The sequence below is a fragment of the Anopheles coustani genome, chromosome 3 (genome assembly GCF_943734705.1).
Source record: "Anopheles coustani chromosome 3, idAnoCousDA_361_x.2, whole genome shotgun sequence".
Lineage (NCBI taxonomy): Eukaryota > Metazoa > Arthropoda > Insecta > Diptera > Culicidae > Anopheles > Anopheles coustani.
The window spans coordinates 21,684,467-21,698,788 of NC_071288.1; positions in this window are offsets into that span (position 1 = coordinate 21,684,467).

Below are 14,322 nucleotides of genomic sequence, written 5' to 3' on the forward strand. Positions count from 1 at the left end.
TCCGTTATGCCGCTGTAGTCATAAATATTGTATCAGAGCCAATTATTATTTATGATTGTCACAAAGGTGCAACCGTAACGTGTCCATAATGCGGCAAAACGTGTTTGATAGCGGAAAGGAAAATCCACCATCAAAAACAAACCAGCAACACCAAATCGATGAACGAGTTATTTATGATCCGGTGCTACGATGGTGATTTCATCCGGCGTCCCGCCACCATCAGCATCAAATCAAAAATCTTTCGCAAAGGTCAATAAAATTCCGTTAAGCATTGTTGGCTGTTTTATTGCCTCCGCCGTTAGGATTTCGTAATTCGTTCAACAAGTCTTTATGGAAACCGGCGCGATGCGATTGGACTGCGGAATAAAATGCAACAATTAGAACAAAACAAACGCAAGAACGCCGAACCGTCGGGTTGAAGTGTGTTTTATGTCCTATTCCAAATGTTACCTCCTTAGGCCAACCGGTAGGTCTAATGCTACGTGAAATAAAATGATATAACTAATGAAGGACAATAAAAGTCCAATTTAATACCTACATTTCCTTACATGATGCTTAACACACGTGATCAGCTCAAACGATGCTGATCATAAACAGAAATTAAAGAAATGTAGACGCTCTCATCTCGAAACGGGTATTAAAAAAAACACACAAGCACACACGTGTTAATGTGTGCTAGCGAATGAGCCAATTTTTCATACCGTCTTTATGCTTCCCACCGAAAGGCTGATTTGCAGGTAACCCTCGTAAAACCGACCCCGGCACAATGCGGGCCTTTATTCGCTTTTATTCCTCGTACGCATGTTAACGCAATTCCATGGCCGGGCTTGAATTCATGGTACCCGAAATCAGATCAAATCACGCGTAAACGGCGCGATATGCGAATGCGGTTGAGAAATTTTCAATGTTAATGTCATCTACGCACGGAATCGGACCCAAACCCGGCTGGACGAATCCGCCACTAGCTGGCCAGTAAGAGTTGGCACTTGCCCGGGGACGTCACTTCCTGATCGTAACCTGATTACAGCCCGTAACACCTTCACCGAAAGGATCAACGTTCGTTGAAAGCTCCGCACTTGCCGGTTGAAAAGTGTCGGCTCGTTCCAGGCATTCGTTCTTCGCGAATACACGACGCAAGCCCACGAGAGCCTACGAGAGCCACGTCAGCTTGGTTGGGGAGCGCACGCGAGGGCGCGCGTATAAACAAACACCGTATCTTAATAAATGGATCTGCCGAGAAGGCAAACTAGGAAAACGGAAGCGAGCGGATAGGAAATAACGCAGGAAAGCGATCCATTGCCCATCAACGTAATGGGCTCGGGCGTCGGTAGCATTGACCCGGTTTTCTCATCTGATCTATGCACGTGTCATGATCGGTGGAAATTGGAATGGAAAGGGAAAATCTTCAACAAGGGTTCGCAAATGAATGAAGCCTTTGGGACGGCGTTCGCTCAAAAGGAGTCAGATGAAGAAAATTTGCGTTTAATTTCTAGTTTTTCAACAGTTATCTTTTTTAATTAAAGTATTTTTCTATTATAATATCAACGTTCGCATTAGATGGAAATCGGGGGATATGGAAATCAAACACGAATAGGATGTTGGCTGTTACGACAAAAAGATGCGTGATGTTTCTTCGGGTTGCGTGCGAATATTCCGTTTCGTGTTCTATTAGAACACTTCTGCGCCTTCAGACGGACACGGTCGGGCACATCCATTATTGTCGGCTCGACAGGACCGCGACAACCGTCATTTTCACTTCCGGTGTCTACCTCGTAATGAACAAGCCATTCGCAATCAGCATGACGCGCTGAGGTCAAACCGAGACCTTGACTCGGCCGCGAAGACACTCATCTCACCGTCAGGCCGACCAGAATGGGTGGAATATTCGGGTTCCGAATCCTACGAGCGGCACTAGATATCAACACACCCTTTGAGGCCGAAAGTCCACCGGTCGCGCAATGCATATATTCATGAGCTTTCAGAAGTTGAAGCTGGCATGAAGTTTCAGGCTGGCGTGCACCGCAGCCGCTTACCGCGAGGTAAGAAAAGTAAACTTGACCTGCTTTGTACCACGGCGCATGGAGATGGAGGCGGCTGCACGAGAGCTCGAGCCGTTGATGAATGCATACCGACGGCCGGTGGACTTGTGGTCTAATGAACATCAACAAAGTCGTTCTGGAAGATGGCCCGAACATGCCAGGGAGGTCCGCCGGGGTGGCGAGTTTGATAGCCCAAGGGGGGGCGGGGAAGTAAAACAATTCATTTGCTCTCCACTTTATCGTCGGTCGTAATCACGTTGCATAAGCATTTTGGCCACCCCTCTTTCGCGAGACACCCGCCATATTTGTGGCCACCGCCGGGTCCAGCGCCATCGGAAGGGGGGGGAGGGGTCGTGAGGGTGCGCACGTTTCCGTCTGATTTTTGTTCCTCCAGCCACCGGATGTCGGGGGTGATTTGGGTGTGAGTAGCTTTCGATGTAACCGCGGTTGCCGTGGGGCGTGAGGCGATGGCCTTAACCCAGTTCCGCAACAGCACCCTGGCAGAGCATAAACATTTTCTTTTTCTTGCTATTCAAATCACTTTCCGACCGAGCCGTTCGGGGTGCGGGACTTGGGTGCGGGGTAAAGCTGGCTGTGATTCGGCTTTCGTTTTGGCTTTTCCTGCCACACTTTAATGTCGAACCCGGGAAGGGTTCGGTAATGACAACTGTTCGTGTGCGCGGCAAGGCCTGTGCCGCTTCCGACAAGATGTTGTAATAAGTTGAACGATCGTCATAATTTTATGTACGACCCTCGGCCGGCCGACGATGGTGAAGGATGGCACACTCTGGGCATCCGCAGGACCCTCCTTTTTGGTGAGGCTTGGCTAATTCATCTCGGTCGGGGTTCACCAAGAGGTTGTCGTTAAATATCGGTGAAATATTATCGAGGGTAACTACCCGTTTTATTTGCGTACTTTCTATAGCTTTTTTAAGCGAGTTATGAAATTGTTTAATCTGAAGAGTGTCCATAAAATTGCTTATATTTCTGAGAATATGCAAGTAGCATCGGGGTTAAATTTAAATGGAAACATTTCTTGAAATAAGATAGCTCCGTTCTCTATATTGCGAGATTTTTTCTCGAGAAACCCTCCTTTTTCATCTATTCAATATAATTCAAACCCATCGTTTAGCTTGCGGGATGGCTTTTGCCGAACGTCCTCGTGGAAAATGCTTACCCTAAATTTCGCGCAAAAGATGTAAGCATTGTTCGGTGGCGGGTGCGGTTTCAAATCCGACGGGGCGCAAAATGGAAAATACCAAAATTAATTGTTTCTTCTTTCCGTTCCCGTCGGTGGTGATGCATTGCTGTCATTTCCACGCTGACAACGCACATGAACACCGGCACGCCGCGTGGGCTCATGTTTGGAGCACTGGCGCTCGGGAAACACATGCCTCGCGTAACGAGCGGCTTACCGTGGCGTTTTCCGCGCGGAAGAAAAACCCAGCCCCCCGGAAGGACCCAGACGGCTGCGCGACCCTTCGTCAACGTCTAGCAAAGCGGCTAGTCTAGCTGGCAGTTTTTCCTTTACTACATTGTTCAAATTGTTTGCGGAAAACACAACCACGAGCGAGGACGAGCGAAATTGCACCCGCACCGAACGGGTACATTCATCACCGGGTAACATTGTTGCGGTCCCTTTTTTTCAGCTGTTGTAACGAAAGAAAAAAAAGAAACGCCCAAACAACCCGGCGGAAAAGAAACCCTCCTTCGAGGCGCGTGATTCTGGCGAAAATCGAATAAATCATGCCTCACTTGAGAGTGATTAATTTGTTTGCATTTAAAAAGTGCTAATTTTCTCACCTTTTCTCTGGCGCGCCATCCCGGGCGCGATATGCAGCGAAGGTGTTTTTCATCTGCCCACCGTACACATTTCCCGTGTACGAAAAATGGATCCCGCGCCGGGCCACGAGTGAAAGCGAAAGGGAGTGGAACTTTTCTGCCGAATAAACGACCGCCAAGCGAGCGAGCCCGCGTTGCGCGAGTAATTTTAATTTATTTCACCACCCCGAAAAAGCCCGCACCTTCGCTTTCTTCTAACGCCTTCCGAGCCATCGTGCGCCGAAACTGGGCGGGAGAGTTTTCCAGCAGCCTTTTACAAGCCTTTCGGGGCGCCTTCGCCACTGCTGGTACCCCCGCGAAAAGTGGGTTGGACTCTATTTTTCCGGTCAATTGTGTGGGATCTCCCCTTCGGCCGCGCTCCAAAGACGAAGGTGCCGGATATGGCTACGGGCACGGGGAGTACGCGCGGTCCCAACACCAGCAACACCCGAAAGGGCTGGCCAATTTTTCGTACCCACGCCGGCCGTCTGCGCTGGGGATTTCCCGCTTTGTTTTTTTTTGCCTCGGAACTCCTTGGGCGCACCCAGCCAAGCCGTCAGCCGATAAACCTTCGTCTTATCAAGGATACACCGAATACAAATGGTGATTCGTTTTGAGTTATGGTCGCATTATCGCCCGGAAGGGGGCGCAACAGTGTCCAACCGTCCGGACGCACGGGGAGGGTGATTTGGTTGCCGCTGTTTGGGGGTGGTTTTTATTTTTTTTTTATTTTAGGTGTGTTCGTTATTGTCTTCTGTCCGGTCGCCGGTAGGTGGAGGTTGAGGTGTTATCCTTGGGTTTGCGGTATGCTGAGCCATTCGGCGCAAAACCAGCAGCAAAGCAGCATGATGCGTGTAAGGAAGGTCCTGTTAATGGCTCGGCATTACTCGTGTAACCGTGAATTCAAACCCCGTTCGGTCAAGGGGGCCTGAGAAGGAATCCTAAGACCACCGGCACGAACTCGTGGGGCCGTTACGTCAGGATGTGTTTGTGTGTTTGAGTGGTTAATGTTGAGTTTGAAGGTGTTTGGTGGAAACATTCGGTTAACATTGCTCTTACTTCTGAAAACAATGGGATTATGAACGAAAACAAATCACACTTCATAGAGTAAATAAAGAAAGTTCATTTGTTTGTTTTTTCACACTATTAAAAGAGTTAAACTTGACAATTATGTATGAGTCTCTAATGGTGTATTGGAGTTATTATTGCAAATTAATATTTAGGACCGTCATTTCCGTCATTTTAGTCATTTTAGTTCAATTCAAATGTATAAGAATTTGACAATCATGTTTTCAACTACATAAACTAGGAAAATAGGCAATGAAGTCTTACATGTAAATATTTTGGTGATATTTATTTAAAAAAAAAGATCAGCTAAGTGCTTGAAACTTTGGCCCATAGTTCCAACATCAGTACTTAGCACTTAAAAGACCTCTCGGACATTTGTGCCTACGACTCGCTCTTACGTCCGGTGGCGACGTTACAAAGTTGCGCCGTGGGGTGGGCGCTAAGGCAAATAAGAAGTGCAATTATCCTTGAGCCGATAGCGCCCGGCTAGAGGCCGTCGGTTTTGAAAAGGGCTGACCCACCTGCAATTGACCTCCAGCGAAGGTTTGGCTCGGTCAGCTCACTCGGGCCCGCGCCTTTGATGTGTCGTGGTATTGAAATCCTTGTGCAGGATCAAGATTTCCGTTAGCATTCCGAGTGTCGAGCTTTGAAGTGGAGTGTGGTGTTGTGTTGTGTGTGTGTAATTTTTTTTTTTATTTCTTTCTTCCCCGGGGTCTGGCCCATTTTTGGTTCGTGATTTTTATTTCAAATCGTGTCGGGCGCGTGACTCGTGCGGGCGTGTGACTTGTGTGACACCCAGCGCACCCGTCGGACAGTCGCAAGCTGGCGCTCCGATCCAACCGTGGTGGCAGTTTAGTTTTAATCAAGACACCGACCGGATCGTAAAGTCAAAGCTTACTTCGGTGAAGTGTAGGCTCGAGGCGATGGAAGTTATGTTAAAGAATTCCTGGGCCTAAGATAACCGAACGATACAGTGGATGTGATTCAAAACAATCAGTCTAGTCCAATCCAGTGGTGGAAAGTGTAAAATCATCTGGTGAGCAAACATGTCCACCGGCTTTGTGCATCATAAATTGATGGAGTGTTGTTGAGGAAAGCTGACAAGTGTCTGCTCCTACCTAGTTCGTGCAAAACTCCTACAGAATTGATCGACTGGCTCTAGGATCGAGTCAGTCGTTGGTGTGTATAGCTTCCATCTGTAATTCAATAACGCTGCTGTTCATTAGGCATACCTGGAACGACAATGTACCGCAGCCCACAAAGATTGCATCGGGTAAGTGATCATATTGAATAGATTGTTATTTCAGTTTTGAAACTGAACTGACACTTCAAAGGATGGTGAACACGGTGGATCGTGTTGATTTGACAGTGTGCATATTGTGCGCTTGTTTTTCGAAAATCCTAGGCCAAACGAGCATCGGTTTTAGGGTTTCCATTTACTTCCTCTAATTGTGTTATAACAGACCATAAACTATTTTTGGAACACGTAGAACCATCAATTGATGCTATTCATAATTACGATGAAAATGTATATGAATAAATGTAAGTACAGCAACGTCTGTCAAACCAAAATAAATAAATGCGATATCCTGTTAAGTGACGAGGAATTTATTCTGGTTTATTTAAATTCAAAGCAATATTTTCCTCAATTTACATGAATTTAAAATGAAATAGGATAAATTAATTTGTGCTAAAACACACATTTGCCTCCTGTTGGGAAGCATGCCTTCCTCATTGTGTGTTTTTGGTCTTCATTTGACGAAGCAATTCATTTTACACCCCACTTATCTGCTTGTCTCTACCGTTAATACAACGCTTCAATGAAGAGAATGATACGATCAATTTAAAAAATTCCACGCTTCCCAAATGGCCTTCCCCGTTCCCAACAGTTTAGTAGGGCGCGGGGAGGAAAAAGCGCTCCGGAAAAAGTTGTAGCCTGGCACCAAATCATAAATGTACGTTGATGGCTCGAAGGAGGCATAATGTTGAGCCGTTAAAAGGCAAAACTGGAGGATTTCTTTTTTCTTCCACTGGTTCTTGGCAAACATTCTCCTCACTTCCATCCGGATCTCCCGGAGCGAAGAAGCAACATTGGGAACGAAATCAAATTTATTCCGTATATATGATCGAGTGTAACTGTTCCGGTCGGGCAATAAAGTCAAATCGACACCCGGTCTCATCATTCGGCCATCTTTACGATCACCTTTACTTTGTTCCTGCTCCGCAACGCACCGTAACGAATGGTTCCGCTCGTTCGCTCGTTCGTCCTTCCTGCGATGGGGTTTTCCGGCTTCGAATGTGTGTGTATGTGTGCGTGTGCCGTAGGACGTGCGCACGTTTAAAATGCAAAAGAGTTGCCGAATTCATCAGCGAGCAAAACGACGAAGGGCGAACACCGCACGCATCAATTTACGCCCCGCTGTTGGGAAGTGGAATGAATCGAAACGTTTTACTCTCATTGTCACCACCTTTTTTGTGGGCCGATGGGTTTTTTTTACCACCCCGTTCTGCCTCGCATGACAGTGGGAATTTCCTCCCTTGGCGGCGCCACCAAAGGGCAGGCAGTTTACAACGTCTGTTTTACGACCGTTCCAACCTTGCCGGCATCCTCCAGCGGCTGAAAAGCTTTTCCACCCAGCGTGTCGTGCGAAACAATCGTGCGTTGCGTTTGTCATGCGATATCCTGGAAGTGTGTGCTTGTGTGTGTGTGTGAGTATGCCCATGAGATGGTGTGTTTCGAGGAGTGATTATAAAATGGTTATTCCTCACAGCTTTGCCGTGATGATGTATTGTGATAAACGACGAGGAAAACCTTCGGTTGGGGTGGGAAAAAAGTGCGTACAACATGGTGCTGCCGGTTTCCTTATCGACGACTTTTATCATCGTCGGCCATACACCCCGTGCCGGAGTGTGTGCGAGGTTAAAGTGATATTTACACGTTTTAAGGGTCGATTGTTTTTATTTCCACACACACAGAGTCTTCTCACCGAAGGCGAGAGACGGACGCGCTTTACGACATAAAAGGAAAAGGTTGGCAACCTCGCATCGTGTATTTTTTTTAATTTTCCACAAAAAACATTCACAAAAGGATGCAAATCATTCCCTTTTTCCCCAAATGGAACGGACGAGAAAAGCATGAAGCGGTGTGGTTTCTATGTTTCTATTCCCGAGAAGAAGGACCCTTTCGGGCGAAATTAAGCAATTATCACCCGGAACGACGCCCTCGGTAGCGTGTGGCAATTTTCTCCGTTTGCACCATTCCATAGGGTTGCGATACCGGAGGCGGTTTGAAGCGAGCGGGTGCGTTAAGCTTAAAGTCTTGTTGGAAATTTTATGACCGTTGCCAACGAAGATGGGAAGTTCCCATAATTTTGATCCAACGTCAACGTGAGTTGTGTGGCAGAATTTGACTCTAATGTTGGCTTGGGCTGGCATAAACGATGGAACCGGCAGGGCGGGGCTGTTACCCTCTAAATGATAAGAAACATGCAAAAGGAATTGTAGATAAACAGAAAGCAAATGTCAAAGGAAAGTGGTAAGTTGAAAGCTCTCGGAGCGAGTGTTAATTTTTCTTTTTTTTTTCTCCGCCGCCTCGAGCTCGCACATCCTTCTGGGATGCTTTATGCTGCTCCCAAACTGTCACAAGTCACTGTGATTGCGATGAAAGGAAACATGTTCGCTTTTTTTTTTGGAGGGTTTTGTTTTGTGGAAAAGAGATCCTTCTTTCATTCGGGTGAAAGCCCTTTTCGTCACCTTTTGACGAATGACACTGAGTGGGCCAGATGAAATGCAAAGCGAAGCCGAACAGGAGGAACAAAAACCGATTTTCCTTCGTGGTGACAGCGGGATTTGCCCCGGGGTTGACTGACTTACAGGCCTGCCAGACATTTGCAGAAGGCTCATCAGTTTTCAGCGTAAAGTCTCTTGAAATGTGCCAAATTTTAGGAGATACTTAAGGGAATGGCGATGGGAGGTCGGGGGAAAAGGTTTTCGATTCTTGTACGCTCCACTACACAATTTAAGTTTGCGAGAATCATAGAAGAAAAAATCAACAATTTCCTTTTACCTATTCCGGTATGATTTAAATTGAATGCGTTTAATAGTGGGTTACATTTTTCATGCTGATAAATGGTTGCATCCATACGACGTACGCCCCCATTAAAAGCATATCGGGTGATATAGTATAAAAATAAATATTGTTTACTGCAGCCAAATGAAAGACACTCACGCGAGTCCATTTCGCACGAATTCAGAATTAACCTGAATCAGCGATCCGTGATGCAATGCTTTTAGTGGTTTCCTCTTCATGTATGGAGTCAACTTTTTCACCTTTCGCCATTAAAGGGATCAACGTTTAAGAGGGATCAAACTAATACATGCTTTTCCCGAAGGCAGGCGCTATTGAAATTCGTTCCGCAACCCCAACTCCAACCCCACGGACGGGTGAGATGTTCGATCGATCGATTTGGCCACTGGAACTGTTTGGCAGAACCCGAAAAAACACTCGCGATCCATTGGTCCGTATGTGAAAAATGTGACACGCATACACAAAAAAAAAACCCAGAAAAAAATGTGACTTCCATGACGTTGGCCTACGGAAGCATCGGAATGAAATGCCTTGCGGTGGTGTGGAGCGTTGGAGCTGAAAACCAGACATCCCGTTGGTCCGATTCCACGGCCGGGGATGTCATCAGCATCACCAGGAATGCGGCGGAACAGGCGGGAGGGGGCTCGAAACGTCCGAGGTGTAAAAGCGACCTGTTTGATTTATGACTGCGAGCGGAAATGCCGGCGATAAAAAGCTTGCGGCAATGTGGGTGTTAAGATAAAATAGCAATAATAGCCTGGCGGCTTCGGCCAGGAAGGTCAGAATGAATGAACGATGGTATTCCGACCACGACTGATGTGCTTCAAACCGTGCGCTTCCGTTATCCTTGAACTCTTTCCCCGTACGAGCGGGCCAAGACGGGGAAGAACAGGGAAGCCTCCAACCAAACGCGTTCGTCTCCAGTAAGAACCAACCGGTGTGCGTACGGAAATGGTTTCACAATTCGAGCCCAACGCAGGTCCGCTTTGGACTCCATTCAGAACATCCGGGCGTCAGTTTTGGTTCGGCTAGTTTTCCCTTCCCTGCCCAGGCTGCAAAGGCTGGGATGGCCGGGGTCACCTTCACACTGATTTCACATCCGTTCCTGCCTTCAAAGGCACTTGTACTGAGTGTGTGTGTGTATGCGGTCGGAATTTACACGCCTGCTTTTGGTCGCACTTTCGGAAATGTTGCCGGGCGCTTTGTGGCCCGCGGAAACGGAGTGCTCGGTAATTTCTGCTGACGCGCTAGTTTATCGCCTCCATGCAATATCCTTCCACGACTTCTCGCTTCCTGACTTTACCGTTTTGCGGCGTTTCACCGACGCCATTCCGCCGTTCACTCGATCAATTCCGACACCCGGCTCATGCATTCTGGCGGAGTATGGCGAGTCTGCAATTTCGCGGTGTCAAAGGCTCTCGGGGGAACGCCACCGGTAGCCACGTCACGGCCAGCTTTCGAGCGAAACGAGCACGAACTCACGTGGTTCCGTGGTTCCGTGGTGTTTGCCGTGTACTTCTCGCTTGGGTTGTATCATGCTTTCCGCGTGGTGCAACGTGCTTTCCAGGGTGTTTCATTGGCTTTGCCTGTTAATCGTTGGTGTCTTTGGCGATTGAATCTGGAACTGATCCCGTTCCCTGCCCGATCCGGCATGTTCGGGATGTTTCCAATGATATCTTCGATGTGTTTAAAGAGGAAAAGTCTTTTTCCCCGTGACAGCGTTTCGCTTAAAAATACAAAAGTCTTTAAGACCAGCCTGTGCAGAAGGCCTTCCAACGTCCGGAAATTATTATTACACAAATCACACCACGCTAATGAAGATTCCATTCACGTATATTTACCATCAGATTGGTTTCTTTTCCTACTCCCCTCGGGACAGGGTGGTGGGATTCTTGGTTCCGACCTTCGGTGAGCGTGATTTCATGTACCATTCATCTTTTCTGGTCTTACGGGTGACCTTACCCATGATCTACGGCTCGCATGTGACAGGTTAATTGACCTTCGGAGGCCCAAGGAACCGTCCCCCATCCACCGTGTCTAGCTGCTCTGCTCGTTCGCTTCCAACCCCTACATTATAAAGATGATAATCGTGACTTTCCCAACCGACACTAGCTCGGGAGGAGGCGCAGAGGAATGCGTAAAACCAACGCTCGTCGGCGATAGCCTGTGCTCTTGACCGACAAAACGGCAAATTACAACCGACCGCGGGTCGGTCAAGGGGGGGGGGGGGGATGGGGAGGGGGGGGGGGATGGGGCGGGGGGGGGGCAAGGAAATAAAATGATGAACGGAAACATTCAAATTACCTCCTGTTCCTTGCCGTCGAGCCAAGGCAAACGGTGTGGGTGGGTGGTGCTTTCCCGCATCCCGAGGTACATGAAAACGGGTGGGAAATGGTCAATCATGCTTTTCCGGTGAGCAGATGCCAACGGCTTGGGCCACATCCGTGTCAGCGTTTTATGAGCCGTAGAACGAATTGGGTCAATGTTAAACCGAGCGCTCCGGTCCGGTTCGACGATGGTCAACGGTGGGGGCAAGGGGCTCGGTTCTGGTGTCCGAATGAGTCATGGGAGCCGGGATCGAGGGTTATTATCCGTTTGGAGCTCTCGGGAGGGTCGGTAAAAATATATCATACTTGAATTATTTCCTGCCCGTTGTACATTGGAGTAATTTAGCGAAATGATGGCAGTGAGGAGAGTCGGAATAAATTTACCATCGCTACTTTAGTTTAATTCTGAAAGTTTAGGATATCCTTGGGGCGAGTTTTACCACCTTCTTTCCTTCGAAACATCGGTACTCTAAAGCGTGAGTTAAATTTAATCGATTTTACCGTTCCGTTCGCTCGCTAACGATCGCAAAAACCCTCCACAACCGGAATCCTTGATGAATGACGAGGACTGGCCTTGACACTTTTGTCTGGAGCCAGCCTCCGGAATGCCGGCATTCCACGCCAGCCATACTTCCGGGACGTTAAACAGGAGCATGGGTCCGACGCGGGACACGATTTGACGAGGGGTTCAGACTTTCAAAACCGGCTCCCGTTTGGACCCAGCGTCTGGTAGGTATTAACCAACATTTATTAAACGATCGCTGGACGCCCGTTACTGCCGGTTTGCGAGCCGGTTTCTTTCATGGGGAAGATGGTGGTTTTTCGGTGGGCCACCCGGGAGCGGTACGGATTCATGCACCGGAATGCCATTCATCATTTGCGTGACATTCAGCAGCAATGCGCCGGCGGCTCGAGGGATCTGGCGAGACCGTGGGAAAGAGCAAATATTTTGCTGAAATGAAAAATTGTGGTGATTAATCATTTTATTTCCGGTTAGTTGTGCCACGGGTTTTCCACCCCGGTCCGATGAAGCATTGCACTCAGCTACTCCCATCGGGAAAGCTTATCATTATTTTGAGTTTGTTTGTTCGTTCAATGGAAACAAAAAAGCGCTTTCCGTTTGGTTGAGAGATTTTCGTTGGAGAAAAATATAGAGCTTATCATTAAACATAAGACATTGTCTATCTATCACCTCTAAAACGGCTTTGAATTGAATGAGAGGATGAATGATCTATAAATAACTTCGTCCCATGAGATCGCTACCAAATCAAACGTTCTGCCAAGCAAAGGGATAAATTATCCCAAATGTATGAGACCCATTCTGTGTTGACTTTTAATGAAGGTTTGTACCATCTTAGCTAACGATGAAGATATTGCCAAGATTTACGACTCCCGGCCCTTCCGCCGATCCCGCCCAGCCAAACGGGGAAATTAATTTATTCCTTCCGAAAAACTGTCGACACTCTTTTCCGCCGTCCTTCAGTCTGCGAGACGACTACCGCTGGCAGCTATTTAACATTCTTCGGAGAGCACGCCCGGGGGCCCATCCTGCTGACACAGAATTCAATTTTCGCCCCGACCTGACCCAAAACAACTAACCTCTCGCAAGCCTAACTTCGCGCGCACACTGCCAAACTGCCATCCCTAGACCTTGGCACGTTTTGCTAGCTATCGCTGTTTTGCCGGTAAACGGTTTACAAGGCCATCATTAGCAAAGGGAAGCGGCCGGCAGCGATCGCGAGTCGGGCGCTCTTCGACCAATGCTGGACCAGGTTCGCAAGCTCCCACGCCGGCCCACAGCGCCCCTCGCCCTCGGCTCGGAACCGATAATGGGAGAAAAATTGCCTACAAATAGAGCACCCAAATTTATTCCACCTTTTCGATTGGCGCTATTTTCTTATTATTTCATTTCACGGTCCCACAACCTCGTTCGGCAGGATTCGAAGCGGGCCCGAAAGCGAGCGGGGCGTGATGCTTGTTATCAGTGTACGAACGAAAGGATACGGGGAAGACGGGAGGGAACATCCATTTACTAACTATTTTCTCCGCCTAGAAACTCGACTTCGATTCATTCGGTGTCCCGAAGGGTCAGTGGTGAGGGGTGATGGGAACGGGGGGGTAGGGGGCAGTTTAACGAAAGGTTTTCACTTCGGCGCAGCTATTTTCGGATCAAAATCAACGAAAAGTGGAGATTTTTCTTTGAACCTTTGGACAAGGCTTAAGTTATTTTGGTTGATGTTTGTATAGTCTCTATTGGAAGAAATTTTCTATTTGAAATGTCAAACCAAAATTAATGCCTTTCGAAGAAATATTACATAATAAAACACAATTTAATTCAAATATAAAATCGAATAGCCAGGTAACCATGAGACGAGAAAAAGAACAAAAATGGAAACTAAATTTAAACAAACTCAATTTCGCTTAATTTAGCCACATCAAATTTGAAGCAGCTTCTGGAAACGAGAAAGTGCAACCAAACCATGGCGTAAAATGAATAATAAATGCATTTTTTAGAATTTCCTCAAAAACCTTGCTCACATTCAGTAACCAGGCAGGAACTGGACCAGTGAATAATTGTACGGAAACTATTGTTGCGGATCGTTTCACTGGCCAGGTTCGGTGTTGACCTTCGACCATGCTGGCCGCACTCGTCATGTTGAATGGTTTCCCTTGCTGCAGGCCCGGAGGATAGGGAGATTTCGCTCCATTACAATGGACATTACTGAGAAAACACACCGAAATACACCGGAACACACACAACGGCCGCCCCTCATCCCGTTGCGATAGAACGTTGGGGGGCGAAAAAGGAAACACCCACTTTCCCGGCGAGCGATCCAGGAAAAGCGAGAAGCAACCTTGCAAGCAGTAACTACAACCTGGCCGTGGTCGAATCGGAAACACTTACCACCAATGGTTGGAAGTTTCCCCCATAGCTCCTCCACTCAACCGTCCCGGACGCTTCCTTTACCTTCACTTGCAT